General features: G+C 38.0%; 1 protein-coding gene across 1 annotated transcript in view; it reads left to right on the top strand.

The window, feature by feature from the left end:
- Window positions 1-3,355: 3,355 nt before the first annotated feature.
- The window catches only part of RARB (retinoic acid receptor beta), a 298,547-nt gene continuing 285,654 nt past the window's right edge, over window positions 3,356-16,248 (top strand). The window contains exon 1 of the mRNA XM_010228387.2: window positions 3,356-3,438. The gene's annotated coding sequence lies outside the window, so the exon portion shown is untranslated. The remainder of the gene's footprint in view (window positions 3,439-16,248) is intronic.

Genomic DNA, 16,248 nt, shown 5'->3' with positions numbered 1-16,248 from the left:
AAATATTTCCCTTTCAAATATTTTGATGGGAGAAGAAATGTATTACTTTGCAGGTCTGTTACATTAGTTTTTTTACTTCTTCTTAAGGTATGTTTTTTGTCATCTTTTCTCATGCAAAATTTATGTTGACCTCCGTGGTTGTAAGATCTGCCTCTTTGTGGAAAGCTTTTTACAAAGAAGAGTATTGGCTATGCTATTAGTATTCTTGTTTATATTACAGTACAGAGCTGGGATATTTGGGGTCTCGCACATCACTGCCTTGCTCATAATCCCTTTTTCTGAGGGAGGAGAAGTGGATGAGAAAGTATTTTGTGATGAAAACGTGCTGTTAGGCAGGAACCGGCGTCATGCAGTGATGGAGGCTTATGGAAAGCAGGGCTCAGTGCTGGGCCCCTGCACACGAGAGGCCTGGTCAGCCTGAGGGCCGTTCAGCCCCTTGGGAGCTGGGGCACATGGCATATGGGGAGAAGAGCTGAGCAACCCAGCTTTGCTTGGCCTGAAAAAGAGAAGATGAAGGTGTGCTGCTGTCCTTGCATTCCCTACAGAGCCACTGGGGAGAAGAGAGACTCCTCTCCAAGTTGTATGCTCCAAGGTGACTCTTCAGCTGTCACGAGTTGAAAGTGGAAATTCTGACTGGGCATTGGGGGAAAAGCAAAATCAACATGGTTGTGTGCTGGAGCAGGCATCTGGAGATCTGTTTTTTGGAGATTTTCCAAACTTGACGTGACTCTGAACAACTTAATCTAGATTTGACATTAGTATTGCTTTGATCGGGGCCTTGGATTATGTGATTTCTAGAGGTCCTTTTCAACCTTAATTACTGTGATTCTGTTAGAAGACTTCCCACGGAGTCTGCTGCTTCCCATGGACTTCTGCTGAGTAATTCTAAGCATATTCTTGATTCTTTGATTATGGGGTCAGAGAAGTCTTTGTGTAGCACCAAAGACCATGTCCAAAGGGAACAACTTTAAGCTGCCTATGGGATAAAGTGCTTTTATAGCCCTGCTGTGATCAGTTGCAGTCTTGCTGCCATGTGTAAAGAATACAACGCGTGGACAAATAAATTTAAAGTGTTTCAAGTCATAGTGTTCACTGGTTTAGCCCTACTCAGTGTAGGTGATTTCTTTTCAACTGAGAAAGTATGTAACATATACTTGATTTGAAATGGTTGTAGTAGTTTTGTGTAAAGAAAAAGTGTTTTTTGTTGTTGTTGTTTGAGTATTCCCCAGTGTTAACTGTGGCATCATATTTAGACTATCTGTGTTACCATCACTTTGTATTTCTCTGCGAGGCTTGTGCAAAGGGGGGCGGAATGACAGTGTGTCTTGTCTTGAATAACTGTGTGGAGCACTAATGGCATCACTGAAAACACCCATAGATTTTTGGCCTAGTGGCTGCAGGTTTTCTTGAGTTGATGATGACCAAGTAGTCTGTGATTCTGTGGGTCATAAATGTTATTTATTCGAGCAGTATTGCGTTGAAATGGGATGAACTTTGCATATTGATGCCTGCAAGGCTCAAACGAGAATATTCAGCAGTAGAGAAGTTTATTCTTACTTGTGAGAGAAGGAAGGAGTGAAAGAGTTGTTGAAAACCCCTCCTTACAAAAACATTTTTTTCTTTTTAAAATGACCTTAAATGCTTCTACCAATTCTTAGGTTAAATATGCTTTCTACAGTTCAATCTTATTGGTTGGGAATCCGGTTCAGCGTTTCAGAAAGCCCCTCAGAGGAAGAGCGTAACCTGCAGCAGTGCAAGCAGACACTATCCCCTCAGACTGCTGTGTGTTCTCTGCGGGCCAAGTTGTGTGTGGCCCTTCTGTAGAGGGGCAAATGGCTTGTGTGAAAGCTTGAATAATCCCTGGGTGCTCTGAAGGGTGCTCAGGCTTCAGCATCCCTTCCCTCCAGGAGCAGCCTACCTGTGCGCTGGCACGTGGAGCAAGGCCTTGGTAGTGCGATATGGGCCTCGGGGAGGAGGAGCGTCGCCTCGCGCTCCCGGTCGGCACAGGAAGCTGCAGCTTTGCATTCTGCCCCTTATCTTGAGCTGTACTTTTGTCTTTAATATTCTTAACAATACACATTTTGAAGCATTGTTATTTATTTGAGCTCTTCGCTTGTAAGTCAGGCTTCCAAAAGACCTCAGAGTGGCTTGGTAGTGAGAAGATGTAAGAAGTTTTGAATCTTTTTTACTAGCTTTGTTTATTTAGATGTTATACTCAGGATGGGTTTTCTAGCATTCTCCAAATATAAAAGAGATTTTTCTTTTAAATAAAAGCTGAAGGAAATGAGTTATTGTTGATGGAAGCTTAAGAAAGAGACCAAATTCCACTAGATTCACAAGAGAAGTGTGGGAAAAGCTCTGTCTGATTTAACAGGATTGTGATGTGGAAATAACCCTGTGCTAGGTCTTTTTTTTAAAAAAAATATTTATATTTTAATTAAAAAAATTAGAAGTCAGTTTGCTGTGGTTGGAAATTAGTGTAAATTATGAAGCCTAGTAACTAGTCAATATTAGTAAGTGGGTGTTATTGATTTAGCATTTTATCAGCTTGATTTCCAAATCAGGAAAGTGTTTTCCCAGTCATATTGTGAGTCGTAAAGGCTGGATAAAGCAGAGCACTACATTAGTTCCCTATTCGCTGTGTTGTAGTGCTGCTGATACAACAGAGAAATGCAGAATTGCCTTTTGTGGCTGGAGATTTCTTCACTTTGGTAAAGTCTGACTCAGACCAGGCAATTCTTCACAGAAGATGAGATAGTGTGTGCAGAGCAACCTACATATGTATATATGTGTGCGTGTCTGTAAATTACTTATTTTAAGCACATCTGACATCTTTTTCATTGTCCTTCTTTTCTTGCTGGGGGCGAATGGCTTGAGAGGGACGGTGCCCTTTTGGACCAAAAGGTTTGGCAGTGGTCACATTATTACAATCTTGCTGAAATTAATTTCCCCTTTTTTAAAAAAGAATAAGTTCTGTTAAACTAGGGCAAGTTAGTTGCATGTGTTCCCTGTTGATGCAGATGCAGCCAACTAGTCCTGAAATTCCCTTAGGTGCTCACAGGGGATTCTGACACGGAACTTTCCGTGGAGCTGCGATTGAGGAGATGCTGTGTTGCAGTTGATGGGTGTTCACTGGGAACGGGAAGAAAGCATGTCACAGAGTTGAGTAATCCATGTCCAGAGACCTCAGGGGAGGAGCAATGTTCTGTTTCTTGATTCTCATTGTGGAACTGAATATAGCACTAAGATTTGATGTATTTTTTTCCCTGAATGTCATTGTTCTGGTGGTGAGTGTGTCTGCCTTAAACGTTCAAAATTATACTTTGTAACTACTCTTCCCTATTGTTCTTTTTCCAGGACGTCAAATTGGCTTCGGACTGTGGAAACCGCTGCAGTGTCAAACTCTCTCTAACTCGCTTCCAGTTCTCGGGAGCAAAGGTATGGTTAAGGGGTGAGTTTAAATCCACCTGTAGGATTTCCTGAAAGAAATGAAGATTTTAATTAGTACCCTCTCCTTTGCAAGGCAGACTTTGGTCCATTTCCTCCTTTAGAGCTCTTCGGTCCCTGACAGCAGGCTATCAGCATTAGAGAAAGGGAAATCCAAAAGAGTGCAGTTACTTTGAAAATGCAGCACAAAGTTAATGAATAGAGCACTTAGAGGGAAAGTACCAATGCACGCTGTATCAGGTAAGCATTTTAAAAATGAAAAGTGCCCCCCTGTTGGCTTGGTCCCCTTTTAACTGTTCTCTTTGAAAATATAATTGGAATCATGGTTAACCTGTGGAGATAAAATATGGTTTTGGTAGATAAAGTTGGAATAATACACATTTAGCAATTGGGAGTGTTACTGGGAATACCAGATGCAAGTAGAAGAGAACACAAATTCCCATTTCCTTGTTTCATCCTAAGGGCAAAGTACCCTTGGTGCAAAGCCTGGGGGACCTATATACTCATTAGCAGATGGAGGGAAGCATTAATCTTCTATCCACAAACCTGCCCCAGCACACAGGGCAGGGAGCATGTTTGTTGTGAGGCTTGTTAGAGGTTGTGTTAGACATGATAGTGTATTCTGTAATCACAGTCCCAGCCACTGTTACTGCACGCTGGTGTGTATTCTTAGTATGCTGCGTCTCTGGAATTCGTAATTTATATCCACTCATTACGGAGACTTGATGCTATTTCTCATTCTTGAGATGTGGGCAAAAACTTCTTCAAATCCCTTAAAATTGCTCTAAACTCTAGGGTACATTAGGATCTCTCTCTTTTTTTTCTTCTTTCTTTCTTTTATCTCTCTCGCTATCACTCTCTCTCTTTTTTTTTTTTTTTTTTTTTTTTTTTTTGTGCCTAGGCAGAAATGTAGGATTCTTTTATAAAGTTCAAAGTCTTTCTCACTTGGCAGTAAGTTAGGGTATAGGCCTAACTTAATGAGGTATCTGAGCAACCCATTTTTATGGGAGCATGGTTTAAGGGTAGGAGTATGTCCAGTCTCCAAACCGACTAGTGAATATTCTGTATTTGGAAACAGTGCCAGCTGGCAGTGGTTAAGGAGTGCGTGCTTATTCTGCTCATGATAGCCAAAACATGCTCCCTGCTGTGTGTTTTTGGCAGCTCTGCACTGGCAGTATGTCTCAAATGCCAGTTGCATGTCCTCTTTCTTCCTCATAAGCGTGTCCCATAAGGCATGGTTTAGCCTAAATAAAAATGTGTTTTTGTTAGACTCCATAGCATATGGGAGGAAAGAGACTGCATACTTTTGAAAATCAAAGTCTTCCTGAAGCACCTGTGGTACATTACTTCCACAGTGAGGGGGGGAAGTGAGATGATGATAAGATTCTACTGTAATCTGCAGCAAATTGGCCTTAAATCCTTGAATATCTTCTATTATTTTACATACATATGTATATATAAATATCACAAAAAATATATATGCATACTTACACACAAAAAAGGTATGTTTTATTTTCATAGAGCTAGGTACAAATATGCCTAAAGCTTCCACATTTTAACCTTACTTGAATCTGTATAACTGTGTGATCGATATGTTAATTTACACTCTAGGGTCTGAACCCAAGCATCACTTCTTAAATTACTTTTGTTGAACAGTTTAAAGGGAATAAATGTCTAAAATAAGGGTTGTATTTTATTAAAAAGATATCTGTGTGGGCAGCCTGACCTTTACAATCAAGTCTTACAAATGCGCTTAGCCATATTACCTGAAGTAACTGGTGAGTTGCAATGCATTGGATGCAAAACCCTAAATAAAATAAACCCAATTTACGCTTTCGTCATTTTTATCACTCAGAAAAGATTGGTGGAAAAGGGGAATAGGCAAGAATATTGCCATTAGTCTAATAATAGAATTTTTAGTGCCTTATCTGAATGACTGGGCTCAAGGTCTGTGTGTTATCGGGATAAGTAACCTGTGGCTACAATCTGGGCATAGAAATACTCTTGTATTTAAGTTCCTTTTTTTTTTTTTTTTTTCTTGTGTAAAGTTTTACACCTCATTTGTTTGTAGCAGATCATAATTGTCAAGAAGTTAATTCTCAGACAACTGAAATGCCTTTTTCTTTTCTAAACTAATTAGGATTTTTTTTTTTCTTTTGGTTGTTTTTTTTTTTTGAGATCTGGTAAGACAGAAAAGCCTAAAAATCAGTTTCTGTTCTCTCACTTTAGCTCCTTTGGAAATAAACATTGTCAACCTGCCCAAGTCACTAGTTTCTCTAAAACTAGCCTGACACAACTGCTGAAGCAGGGGAGAAGAGCAATGTCTCTTTGAAAATGTGACATGGGCATGGTACTTCCCCACTTCTGTCAAAGCTGCCTTCAGTAGCTGCTTTAATGCACCTGTGCACACTCTGTGAGTAACAGGGAGTAAGAAAAACCTTCCTTTTCCACGTGGGAGGGGAGTGGGATAGGAAATAAGACCTTGCTGTCACCCCCTTGAGCTCACCTCAGCTGCCTGACATTAGTGCTGAGTAGCACTGTGCTCTTCCTGCTGACAAGAGGGACTCAGTTCAGCTGCTTTCAACTGCTGCCCTAAAAGGTTTCTTGCAGGTTGTTGGCACTAGTCAGCTCAATGCATCCTGGTTGTCCAGGGGCATCTGAAATTGCACTGGGCATCTGTGTGTAACTGTCTGTCGTGGTCAGCTGTGCAGAATGAAGTTGTGTGAGTAAAACCTTATTGAGATCAGTGATTGAGAAAGCACTGTTGTACGGAGGCTAACTTAAAAGATTGGGATACAGCATGTCAAAAAAAGAAGAAGAAAAAAGGCAGCATTCTAGAAAGTAGATAACAAAGTTAAACACTCAAAAGTCGTGAAATATGAGGTTTGTAGTATTTTGGGTGCCCCTTTATTCAGAAAAAAAGTAGATCTTGCAAGTAGAATTTTATTTGGCACTTGAAGAATATCAAATAAAGAAAATTGTTGGATGGTTATGATATTTAGTAAGATGCATGAAGGTATTCTTGAGGTTCAGAATGTTCATAAAAGTCAATATAATATATTATACACACATGGGGGAGAATTTTTTGAACTGATTCTGTTTAAATTCCACTTTAGCCAGATATGTTTGCATTATAGAAACTTAATGCCAATTCAGAGCTGCAATAAATAAGCATATGTAACACAATTTCAGTGAATTTTTTTACAGTTATGCCAACGTTGAATTCTACCTGTGATCTAAAAGGAAGTTCTCTAAAAGTTCTGCCAATACAATTTTGTCTCAGAATAGCGTTGAGGTTTGCTAGCAGTATTATTTATTTTGCATTGTAGGAGCAGCTCTAGTTATGTGCCAAAGTAATAGTGTTTTATTTTTAAACTGGAAAAAAATGAAAACCTTTGTGGAATTGAAAAGTTTCTTGAATGCCAGATTATGACCATTTTACTCCCATCAGAACTGGTAGGACCACTCTTGTACCTGTCTTCATAGCATTAGGAGATTCATGATGTGGGGACATAATGGATAAAAAAAATGAGTCCAAGAAAGATGCAGGAAATTTGTAATCACATGGCTGCATAAAATACATCTCAGTAAGTAGCTCACCTTAACTTCATTTAAAAACACATGGACGTTACATCTGACTTGTGTTCTGACCAGGGAGCCTCTCTTTAAAAAGTGCGATTCTATGGGAAATCTGTACTTAAATATTCTCAGTATAAACATTTTTATAATTTTCTTTAGAATTTTGGTTCCGTAGTGATTTGTCTGTCAGACCTCTTACTGCCCCGTTTTCCTTTATAGCTTATGAATTTTTTGTTAGTGTAAATTTAATTTTTAAAGAGTTTGTTCCAATGAGATATGGGTGACAACAGAATCGGAGGCTTTGGCAGTGAGAAATACAACAGTAAGGAAGAGATTGAGTTTGTTCTAACAGTGTCTTCCTCAGACACTAGCAAAAAGCCAGATGCTTTGCCTCCAGTAGTTAAATCCTTTGAGAGTTTAGAGAAGCTCTGGTGATTTAAGGCAGCAGTTGACCTAAAGGTTATGTAACAAAGTTATTATGGGTATGTTGCTACCTCATCATTCCACCATACTCAGGATGCAGAAATCTACATTATTAATCAAGAGTACTTTCTAAATGAATCTCAGGTAGGATCTCAACTCAGTCTTGAAATGAAGTCTATCTGGGAAGTTCCAGGGACAAGTATGACCAAGTTGACCTCGCAAAACAGGACTAAAGCAGTAAAGGGGACATAGGTCCCCATGTGTGGTTTTTGGAACCACATTCAGCCAGCTAGTATGGATTAGTGTAGGGAAGGTGTTTCGCTTTTTACAGCTCCTGGCAAGCTTGACAGTGAACTGTCTGTAGATGAGTGCAGCTTGGGGCCATCACCCTGTTGAGGTATGGAGCTTTTCACCACTGCTGGCTGCGTAGCTCTTAGGGAAAGCCCATTCATTGAGGCTGTCCGTAGGATTACAAAATAGTATGAATTTCTGCTGCTCTGGTGAACTGCCTTTTCTGGATCTTTTCTTTCTGTTGATTTGGGTAGTACAATTCTGTAGCCAGCTTTGTAGTGTGCAGAACAAAAGCCTTAGAATTCCCTATATATAAGGAAAGAATTCACCTTGGGCAGTCTGCGGTTCTTTTTAAATTGCAAAATGGGCGTAATGTTTGTGTTCTGAGTAGGTATCTGTTAGGTCAGATGGCATGTTGTATGTATAGGCCCTCTGTTTTTGGTATGCACAATGCTTTTGGTGACTGAGTTGCAGTACTTTTTTTCCTGCTTGCATTAGTATCTAATATTTACTACTTTCGTCTTGTTGAAGATCCATCTTTATCTTGTACTTAAAAGCAATCGAATCTTCCTGTGCCTGCTTTTAGGAGGACAAGGTCTTCCCTCCTATCGCTAACCCAGCCCTAGATAGTGTCCTTTGTAGGAGTCTCATTGCTAGATGATACAGCTTTCCATAAATTAGTTTTCTTTATTTCTGAAGCCTGAAATGACCTGTGTCTAGAAATTTTGTAAGGAAGATGCAGATTATTTTAAGGCACAAAAAAACAGTTAGGTGGTGAGGCTTCACTGACATCAGTAGGAATTTGGTCCGTAACTCCTATTTATTTGTATCCTGGAAGTAATCTTAAATTTTACTTATTGAGTATGGTGGATATTTAAGGAGATGTCAGAGAAGCTGCTTTCTACCATTTGGTTCTGTAATTATAAATACACTGACTTCGATATGAGAAACATCAGACAATAAGTCTTGGTGATGGTTAAGTTAATTCACTTTTAGAAGTTCAATAATTCATCTAAGAAGTGTCAGCGGCTGGGTCTTGTTAATGGTAAGCCTTTCATTTCTGTTAAATCAATTGTGAATAATAGAATCCTTCAGAGAAAAATGATGAAGTAAGCATTGATTTCCAAATTGGGTGTCTGATATTGGAGCATTAATAAAATCTAGAGCAAGCAGGCAACTAGTACCTAATACACTCTGATCACCTAAGTAGTAATCAGGGAAAATCAATGATTTTTGTGTATGGTGATAGATCTTTTAACGTTTCACCTGCCTCCATTCATCACTGTGTCTATAATTTCATTTTTGTAATTGTTTTTTTTGTTTGTTTGTTTTGTTTCATAGTATGCATTGAATCAAGCATTTACTGTCAAGCCTTTGTGAAACAGAAGTGTCTTTGCCTACCTGTTTAAAACTTACCAGCTATCCGTCTGGCTGTTGTAGGGCTTTCTGTAGTGATATTCAAAGGAAGGTCTGTATATTTCCAAAATAAGTTAAATCTTAGAGAAGGACAAAAGCAATAGTGAGTGGTCTGAGTAGACAGATGAGTTTAGGGGAACACGTTCCACCAAGGACATGGAGTTTTGTACATGGGATACGTGTATGACTTCCACTGTCAACCTCGGATTCGGGGAGTGTTTGTAGTGCCTTACCCCATTTCAAGGGTAGATGCAGTGTCATTTTTTTTAGAACTGTTAGATAATGGTGTTTGCTGTCCAGTATTGTGCTTAGAAATGGTCCAATTTTGTTTAAAGCCATGTAGAATTTGTATGGGAAGCAACATCCAGATAAATTTAATACCTGTTGAAGTCAATGGGAGTTTAGGAAAAAACTGGACCAGGATTTGGCCCATAAAGCATAGCACGAAAATTTAACAGTTATAATAAAACTCTTAAGGCAAATAAAATGTTCCAGCAGGTGTTCATAAATGTGCTTTATGCTCATAGACTCTGTTAAATGTTAATACTAAGGTCCTGCAGAAGCTGTGCGAAAGGACTCTATGAAGGAAGCAAATGTCTGTTAAATGTGCTGTGCAATATTGTAGCAAAGGTGGGTGGCAGTGCAATGCCACGCTACCTATTAGACTGAAATATGAAAGCTATTAGAGATTCTGCTGAATTTTCATTTTGTGAAGGAGTAGTTTTCGAGAGAGAACATATCATATAAAAAAGCCATGTGTTGTGCAAAACTAGAAGCATCTTTGTCAGTGTATGCAGTTTTCTTGGATGTATACAAAACATACTAGGGACACTTGCTAACATCCTGTATTAACAATATATTTAAAATAAGACAGTGCTTGGAAGGAAAATGATAGGCAGAAAGCAGGTGTATTTTCTGTATATTTCATTTTCCCTGAATTTGTGTGTGTGTGTGTGTGTTTTTTTTTTTTTTTTTTTTTCCTTCATGCCTTAGACTAACCTACAGGCAGAAGTCCTGGCATAACCCTAAACATGTTTTGAGGATAATAGGTGTTGGCAGATTTTAGATTTATATCTGTCTTATGCGAGCTCTTAATATCTGTTCCATCTATTTCTTTCCATGAAAGCTCTTTTCAGATAAATTAGATTGGCACAGTGAGGTCCGTTTTCGATTTCCAGGAGATTTCTGCTCTTGCTTCTTCCTGCATTCCTGGGAAGCATTATTTTGTCTTTTCAGCAAGATCTTGCAGCATACCCTGAAAGCTTTTTTTTTTTTTTTTTTTTTTTTTTTTGCCCCCCTCCTTTTTCTGTCCTGGTTTCCTCTAGTAGTTAATTTCCCTAGGATTTAGCTCAAACCCATGGGACAAAAAGCATCTGTGTGTACCAGGGTCGGTTCATAAAATGACACCATGAATGCAGCAGTCTTTGTGAGAGTGGGTTTTGTTGGTGTTTGGTTAATTAATGAACTGTGCATTCTCTCATCAGTGCTCGGCCATTGTGTTGCAGGATGAAAGCAAGGACGTATGACAAACGTACTGTCTTTCTCAGCAAACTTTATTTTCTGTGCTAAAAGAGTACACATTGGGTGGTTTGTTTACGTTGGAAAACTGTAAAACTGCTGAGTGCTGAGAGGGCTTTTTTAGATAGCTAGAGTTACAAAAATTGTATCTGCCTTTTTATCATGCTTTTTTATTAAAATGTCCACATAATATCTTAGAAACTCTTGCATTTCTACAAGACTGCTTCAAACCTGTTCTCAAGTTGCTGTTTCCCGTAGAGGTGGTTCTAACATTGTTGTGGTGTTTTTATTTTTTATTTATTTTTTATTTTTTATTTTTTATTTATTTTTAACCTGATGAGTGTCTCAGAAAAACTGCTTTGCTCCACCTTGTTATAAAAAGGAGGGTTGAAGCATGCACTTCCACTGAATACATTCTTACCACTTAAAACTTCCCAAATGTAATCGCAGGATGACCTTTCTGGTGCGACCCTCTGACTTTCCAGTGTGTGGTAGTGCTGGAGCAATGTGCTTGTGAATTTTCAGAGGCAAAGCTGAGCATCACCATCAGCTAGCAGCGCAGGAGCCAGGAACATGTAGTAGACTTTTTGCTTGTAGAACAAGAAAGTCTGGAGTAGGGGGGAGACTAGGAACTACTTTTAATCAAGTGGAAAATATGGCTGTACTTCCAGATTGCGGCACTTCTAAAATAGTGATATTCATGCATAACTCTTAATCCTTGCGATACATTAGAAATGCATTGTGTGAGAATTAAATGTTAATTGAGGCCATTATTTTATGAGTGGACTATTTATATAGTGAAGTTATTTGAAGTAATGGGCCATGAATGCATTTTGTTTATTAGATTCACCAGTGCTGATTTTTCTATCTCTTTTCCATCACAGAGCTGAAGTTGTGAAGTTGTGATATCCAGTGATAGTAAGAGCTGGAATGTGTTAGATGTTGCTTATTAGTAATGTATTTTGTTGATTTAAAGATATGTAACAATGTACTTACCAAACCTTGAGAAGATTGAGCTTTCAAGTGACCTTCCATCTGAGCAGAAAGATGGCAAAGTGATATATTTTTTTCCTTTGTTTAAAACTTGATTGATTCAGACTCATAAACGGTCCCCAATTTAAAGACGGGAAACTGAGGTAAAGAAAATTATTTATTTTGTCTGGAGTTATGGAAGGAAGTCTGGCAGACAAGGAGATTAAATTGAGATCTTTAAGTGTCAGGCCAGCTCCATAACTACTGGCATATCCTTCCTTTCTTGTGGAAAACGGTTATGTCAGAAATGTACAGTGGAGTTTGTATTTTGTAGCGTTTCCATAGAACTGTTCTGTGGCCCTCAGGGTGTGAATTCCCACAATTTGTATAAATTCATCATGCTTTGAAGCTGAGGGTACTGTATCTGCTGTTAAATCTGGAAAAGAGACAGTGTCAAGCCAACTACTTGTAATAATATTTTGGATTTCCTTCTTTAATTGTTTAATGGAATTAATATGAACGTTTTAGCTCAGAAGTTGGACAGCTGCAGCAGGATGTGATTTAACTGGCTCTTCTCCTTTCAGTGCATTCTGGCAAACTTTACAATATGCAATGTTTTATAAAAGTCCCATTTACCTGTCATGTAATTTTCCCGCACTTCCTCCATTTCCAGTTATTTACCCATTGTTTCTTAAAAGGCCAAGTCTAAATTGCTCCTCGTTTCTTGGCTACGATCTAAAGCAATCAAAAGCTTGCGTGCCTTGTGTGCCTTCGTTCCTCCCTTCAAAGATGAAGGGACTTTTGCATGAGCAAGTGCTCCCTCCATATTGCCCATGTGATGAACCGCAGAACCAAGTGATACACTGAGTAGTTACAGATTCTCTCAGTTCAAGTATGTTCGATCTTGTACATTGTCATGGTTTCTTTTATGCTCCGAGACAATTTTTGTATTTCCCATCTTTTGCTTGCAGTGACCAAATTCCTTTGCAAACACCTCTGCTTGAGTAAGAAAAACTTTAGAAGGTTCCTTGTGCATCCATGCTGAACTCACATTTTCTAGTAAAACTGATTTTTCTGGCCTGCTGAGTGCTTATAATATTTGGTATGCACCATCAAAGAAGAATAAATGCTTAACAGTGCACTTAGGCTGTGGACTCCTGAGCACTGCCAAATGAATGCAGTGACCGCTTTAAGGTGAGGGGATTTTATTTATATAATAATTGTATGTCAATAAGCAATAATGTGGGAGGAATTATATAGAAAATAGTGTAAGACAGTTTAAAAGGTTCTAAGTAATGTTGGGTTAACCTGGATTTTATGACACTCTATGATGCTCACCAGAGCATGCACTGTTTTATGCAATCCTGGGTATAGCTGATCGAGAGCATTGACCATAGTGAAGCCCTGGTGAAGTCAGTTGCTGCATAGGACACTTGCCAATGTGCTTAAGCCTTAAATTTGTCCTGTAGAATTGGGACAGGGTTCGGCATGCTAGTAAATTATCAAATTAAGTATTTTCAATCTTTCAAGATGCTGTTTTCTACTCATTTTGAAGTAGAGTATGGTGTCCAGAGTTGCTTGCTTGAGAAAGATGAGAGGGCTTTTGCAGGCCGGCAGCTGCAGAGTCTAGATAGAGCTGACCTTAGCAAGAAAAGATTTGTGATAAATAATCACTTAGAATAAAAGTCTTGAATGAAGTGGTTTAATTTATTCTAGATGATTAAAAAAGACAGCTTCTTACCATTTTAAAAGAAGAATACCTAATAAACTCATCTTTAAAGATAAAAGCCTATCAAGCACAAAACCATATTAAAGCACAGATACCAATTACTGTGGTTTCTTAACGTGCTTGTATTTTTTGTTTTTACATTTATTAAATATTTAGAAGTTGAACTGTAGATATTTTTAATCAAAATCAGAATTTGCTCCCCAAATGGGTGATTACATCATTTGCACATTTATATTGTAAGACACTTTAACGATATAAGCATTTTTTCATTTAGACAGCAACCATAATAAATTGAAATAAAATTCAGCCTTGATTGATGTTCTATGTGTCATGTACAGGGCAAGTCCCATCTATTAAATGTGGTTTGCCAAGGCAGCAATATTAGTAGCATTTGAATGTTTTTCTTATTAAGGAGAAAAATGGTCAGCAACATCAATACCGTCTGCTCCAAAGACCATGGTAAATGGAAACTGCCTGCAGCACATTTGAATTCCTCACTGTATTTGGGATGAAGGTATGAAGCAGGCAGCGAGATTTTTTTTTTTTTCTTTTCCTCCCCGTTTTGAAAATTAGGATAGACTATTACAGTTCCTGGGATGAAAGAGAGAGGCTGATTACAACATAATGGAGTGTACCATATTCATCTCTTTGAAATATGACCTCACTCGGCCTTTTCCATTTTACAATCGATTCTCTCATTCCCTTAATGAACCTGTGCGTTCATGAGTCTTCCTTGGAAGTATGCACATGAAGTATTACGGTAGCAAAGAGTAATTGTCTGACAAGCAAGTGCAAGTAAAGTGTCTCTCTTGTAGTCTTGTTCAATAACATTATGGACCATTAATGCATCAGGTACCATGCTGTTTTGTTAAAAAAAAAATTATGGTGCAATATTTTTGTTGCATCGTTTGTGTTTTTTTCCTAAAATGGTCGCTTTTGAAAGTGTATTTCATATTATATTGCTTCATTTCTTTACAAAAGCCTACATGTGTGTAAAGAAGGTACCTTTACGAAGTCAGTATCCACCTCTCTACTACTGAAGAGAATGTAGAAAATTTCTGGCAGTAGTGTTATTTGGAAGATGTTATTTTTATATATTTTTAAAGATCAACTTAATACCTGCTGTTGACTTTTTTGTATTTATTCACTTCTTTTGTTGGATGTAATAGTTAATTATTTTATGTTTTTACATACGTGTTTGTGCATTTTGCTATTTTTATATGCATGCTAAGTACAATTATGTAATTATATACTATGTATTGGTATAGTATAGAATTACATATTTAGTTTTAGTACACATTTAGGTATAATATATGTAAATATATATGTATAAAAATACACAGCATGTTGGCTTTTCCCAACTCGCTGCAAAATACAGAGCCTCCCACAAGGGCATCCTTGCAAGTAATATGGATTGTACCCAGGATCATTGTACAAGCACAAAGCTCACTACATTAATATCTTCAGATAAAAGAGATCTGGAAATTAAATCTTAAGAGCAGGACAGGTTGGACAAAGCCCTAGTCACAGAACTGCAGGAAAAGATTGTGAACTGCCCATGAGAGTCAGCAAAAACTTATGAAAAGACACTGAGACTAAACCACAGGCAAAATAAACCAAACAAAATTTACAGAAGTTTGAAAGCCTTTAGAATGATAATTTCATTGAAATTCTGAGCATTTGATGTATCACGACCAGCACCGATTTGATAAAAATGACCATGAAGTAAAGATTGAGCTCAGAGAGAATCAACAATCCTGTCTGTTATGTCAAAAAGATAATTCATCATGTCAGAAAGCAGTGTTTCCTTTCGATTAGGCCAAAGCCAGTGTCCTAAAGTGTGAAAATTGCCTTGGGAGAAGCAGACCTGTTCTGGTCATGAACTGTTGCTCACGACCAATGATAAATAAATAAAAGTAAGGTTCATTTTAGAAAACTTTCTCATCATAAACATAAAAACAAACCTTTAAATCACTCTGTTTTCACAAATGTGTATTATTTTGAAAAAAGAAAGATCTTTGCAAACCTATTTTAGCAGAACTAATAAGGGATTGGGATTTTTTATATGTATGTAAGATATTAAAGTGTATCTAAATTTTTTTTCAAGATGGATATTATCTAAGTTGCTTGTTACAAGCATGTTCATATTTACTTCCAGTTTGTTCTTGTGTAGAAAACTTATTTGCCTGTATGTGCTTCTCACTTTTGCTTGTTTGTTTCAGAAAAGGAACTTGCCATATGCTGTAAATATTTCATCATAGGTTCCCCTACACCTTTAGTATTGGGGTAAAGGCTGGTTAGTGGAGTGATAGCTCTTTTGAAATGTGAAAAAGATTATCACATTTTTTGTTATTATGGAAATTGTGACTAGGACAATTGAATTTCAGTCAGTCCACCCAGTTTATTGTCAGTTCTTTCTCCTGTGGTTGGCAGTGCTTGCACACAAGTGGGACTTCTTACAAAGTGGATGATCATACAAAATACAGCTTTACCTTGAGGTTGCCCAAGAAGCCTCTATCATTGATTTTGTGCAAGAGAAAATCGCCTTTCGTAACTGATATTTGTATCTGCTGCAGGACATAAATTCTCCTTGTGATGTTTCTGTAATGTTTCAGTATCTTCCTTTTCTCATTGTTTACAAAGCATACTCATTCTCCTATCTTCAACTAGTGTTCTGCATCTCTCATGTATGAAATGATGAAGGCCCATTCAGGAAGTATGTATTCAGTGAGGGTACTTATGCATGTGCTTGATGATTAGGCCTAAAGCCACAACTGAGGTCAGTGGGATTGAATGCACGTTTATTTGAGACCTTGCATGAATAGGAATGGGCTCATGTTGAAATGCTTTTGAGTAATGAGCAATGAAAGGGT

The sequence above is a fragment of the Tinamus guttatus genome, unplaced genomic scaffold, assembly GCF_059628265.1.
Source record: "Tinamus guttatus ecotype Peru unplaced genomic scaffold, ASM5962826v1 Tinamus_guttatus_pri_ptg000115l, whole genome shotgun sequence".
Taxonomy (NCBI): domain Eukaryota; kingdom Metazoa; phylum Chordata; class Aves; order Tinamiformes; family Tinamidae; genus Tinamus; species Tinamus guttatus.
Note: the sequence above shows the minus strand (reverse complement) of the source record. Positions and strands in the feature narration are given on the sequence as shown.